Source organism: Paralichthys olivaceus, chromosome 21 (assembly GCF_024713975.1).
Source record: "Paralichthys olivaceus isolate ysfri-2021 chromosome 21, ASM2471397v2, whole genome shotgun sequence".
NCBI classification, from domain to species: domain Eukaryota; kingdom Metazoa; phylum Chordata; class Actinopteri; order Pleuronectiformes; family Paralichthyidae; genus Paralichthys; species Paralichthys olivaceus.
The window spans coordinates 19,248,954-19,252,771 of NC_091113.1; the positions used below are offsets into that span (position 1 = coordinate 19,248,954).

At 41.1% G+C, this 3,818-nt stretch overlaps 1 long non-coding RNA gene across 1 annotated transcript; it reads left to right on the forward strand.

The window, feature by feature from the left end:
- Positions 1 to 968: 968 nt before the first annotated feature.
- On the forward strand, positions 969 to 3,407 carry LOC138406069 (uncharacterized). The gene is made up of 3 exons (XR_011239732.1): positions 969 to 1,192; positions 1,338 to 1,473; positions 2,045 to 3,407. It is a non-coding gene; the product is annotated as an uncharacterized lncRNA (long non-coding RNA).
- Positions 3,408 to 3,818: the final 411 nt, after the last annotated feature.

Here is a 3,818-nt window from a genome sequence, read left to right on the forward strand (position 1 = left end):
GAAGGGTTACACGTGTATAGTTTTATTTCATAATACATGATAATATTGGATCATTCATTTGTATTTATCAGCATGTAAGCTTGTTGCAGTGTCTCAAACCCAGTTTCTCATCAATGTCACAGAAGAACAACAATGAAATACACACCAGAATTTTATGGACCTGAGGGAAGAAAGTGACCTTACTTTGGAGGAGATGGACGACAAGGAGTTGTTGGACATGGTCTGGGCAGTGGTCAACAAACTGTCAGAGGACACAAATAACCATCCACTTCCTCAAGATGTCCCTGCTCAGGAATGGCATGACTTGTTCAACTGGACTGGTTCTGATGAGGACCCCCCCCAATAGCATCACCTCTCAGCTTGGAGCAGCATCCTCCTGAAACCCAATGGTGAACTGGCTGCTGCCATAAACCACCAGCAGCTAAGTGTCCTGCAGTCAGGCCCCGTGTTCAGCCAGGCAGGGCCTCACATCCAGACACAGGTAAGGTACTAACTATAGGTTAGAGAGCAATTCAGAGGAACTTTATCAATACCTGTATCAAGAAAGATACTTATTAATGGAGGAGGGGGTAATTCATGAGTACTCAGAGTAGTGAACCTGACTGAGTGTAGAGACGTTTACATTGGTAGAAACCTCCCGTTTGGCACGAAGAAATTCTTCTTTCATTAAATTGTAAAAACTGCATGATTGATCTCTTCTGTAGTTGATTAAAGAATCAATGGTGTCAGTGATAGTGCTGTGCTTTCGAGTTCTGGGAAACACCACAGAGCAACTACAGGTTACAGATATTATTCATCTTTGGTTCATCATGTTCAGGAGGACAATATTAAGATCAGAACAGAGATTATACAAGGCTGGGTTAGGTATAAATGTGTGTGGTGGTGGTTTTAACTCCGACACCAAGGGGACAGATGACACAGAGGATGCAGGTTGTCTTATCTCTTATTTTGTGTCTGTTCTTGTCTCCAGTTCAACAATGTGTCATCAGGGAAGCTGACCAAACACCTGGAGGTGAGGCTGGCTCCTGTTGGATTATTGTAAGTATCACACACATTAATGCAAACACACCTCTGAGCTACTGTTTCTATTTGTCTTCTTATGTGTCTGATTGTGTTCATGTAGCAAAGGAAAGGGGGTTTACGGGGCTCCAGGAGACAGCCTTCCTTTTCCCGTGAACAACCGCCACTCACAGTAAGTCTGCCTGACTAGTTCACAGTCACCTTGTCTGTCATGAATTTATATTTCTTCGATTGAGATGCTTTCATGTTCTTTTCTTTCCTCACAGTTTTAAACATTGGTAATTCGTGCTTTCTGTGTTTTTTCTGTTTTTCCACAGAAAGAGAAAATGTGAGAGCTAGCAGGATGATGACATGCCGTACGTCAAGCTTTCGAAGACGGAACAGACACTAAACGCTGTTGCTGAGCTCGAAACTCCTGACTGTGCAGTCGTTGACCCCAACGTTGAAAAGAGAGTATGTGTCTTTGTTTTTTAGGTTTGAGACTCTGTGTCACACAAACCTCATCCAGCTGTGTCTATGACCACACTTCTAAAACCGTTCTCTAACTATAATTCTTGACATCATGACACATCTATATATCCAGATTTAACATGTGCAAAACAAGAAAGACACCAGTTCATTGTTGATATATGCATTATGATATATACCAAATAGATATTAGAAATATAATAAAACAAATGATTTACCGAAATAAAATTAAAATCGCATTTATAAAAATACTAAATACATACAGATATACATGCATTTATACTTCTGACCAAATGTATTTATGCAAATATTTTAATGACCTCTTTACTTATAGTAGAGTAGGTTTTAATAATGTGACTTTACTTTTACTTTTGTTAATATAAAGTATTCTGTTACATTTCATTACTGGATGAATAAGAAGTATTTCAGTGGGCAGAGAAGAGACGGGGACTTTGATACTGAGGTTGTGGTTTTAACTCTCTGACACCAAGGGGAGAGATGACACAGAGGATGCAGGTTGTCTTATCTCTTATTTTGTGTCTGTTCTTGTCTCCAGTTCAACAATGTGCCAACAGTGAAGCTGACCAAACACCTGGAGGTGAGGCTGGCTCCTGTTGGATTATTGTAAGTATCACACACATTAATGCAAACACACACACCTACGTCTGAGCCTCCGTTTGTATCTGTCTTCTAATGTGTCTGATTGTGTTCATGTAGCAAAGGAAAGGTGATTTAAGGGGCTCCAGGAGACAGAGTTCCTTCTCCCTGTACAGACACAGAAGGCTCTGGAAGAGATGGCAGCTGACACTGTCGCTGCTGTGGTGATGATGGTGGCTTAAGAGACATAGAAATTGCCACCACAATATCCAACCAGATATTTTGTAATTTATCTGACCACCTCTCGTTTATCCAACCGGACATTGTTGTATATCCAACCAGATATTTTGTAATTTATCCAACCACCTTTCATTTAAAAAAAATGAGAAACCTTGGCGAGACAAACAAGAGGTGTTTGGATAAATCTATGAAGTGGGATGATTCAGATCTGTACGGACATTTTAAGGTCCTCATCAGTGCATAAAAGCAGAAGAGATCATTCTGTGCTTGGTTTCTCCTCAGAAACAGATCTCTGTCTGCTCGACAAGCTTTAAAATGATGGAGTACATGACAGTGGTTTTCCGATGGTGCCGTGTGCCACAGCCTCACATCAATTAACCCACATCAGGTCTTGGTGGTACATGAGCAGGTGGAACTGTACAGAAAATGAGACCCAGCATTTGAGAGTTATTTGCGCTCACCTATCCAGCGCTGGTGTTTGGAGCTATATAGCCAAAGTGTTCTCTACAATGAAGAAGCTATGGGCAGACCTGACGTTTAATCTATTGGGCTCTTTTGAGCTTTTGAGTTATTGTTGACAGATAAACAACCATTGACTGAAATTGTCAACCAATCTAGTGTCACATAGACTGAGATTCAGCCAGGAGTTAGCTTCTACGAAAATGTCATGAAGACAGTAGCATTGGTGAAAGCGTGCAGTCGGACCCTAAGAAAAGAGCTGACCGTTGCAGACCATAGGATGATGTTTAAGCTGTCCTGCAGACATGTAAGTACTGAGCACATCCTCTCTTAAACTTTTTTTTTTCTCAAAAAAAAAAAAAGAAAGAAGTTTATATACTCCTTTTCCACAAATCGTTTGTTTGTTTCATGCCACCCTGACAGGAACCCCACAGCCTGGTAGTGTTGCCACCTGGGTCTGCCACCAACATGATCACAGTGCGATGCACTGAGCCCCAGACGATATATGACCTTATGCCGAAGCATGGCTTACATTGCTCCTGTAATGGAAATTTTTACATTTGTGTATGTTTAATTGCATGATGTATGTATGTGAATGACTGACCAAAGAGTTGACCAAATTGTTAATCTAAAAGGGTAACCTTAAGGTTTATGATGGTGGCTTAAGAGACTTGAGTTTTATGGCCTTGAGAAACCACAACTTTATGGTATCTCTTGGTATCTCTGATTGGGATCTCACACCTGGGGTCTCACAGGGGGGTCATCCACAGAACATGTAAATAAATGGACAGGATATCTCCTCCACTGAGAGAAACTACAGGAGGGTAATAAATACCTTTGCATGCTTAGTGGGAGGGGGCTGCGAGTTATAGGAACACTGATTCTCCTATGTTCTTTGCTCATTTGTGCATGTCATTCAGGTGATGTGTACTGATGAGTCCATCTGCAGATGCTGAATTAAACTTTCAGAAAGAAGTGTTTGACTTTGTGCCTGTTTCACAGAAATTGCCACCACAATTTTGGTGTTGTTGGCA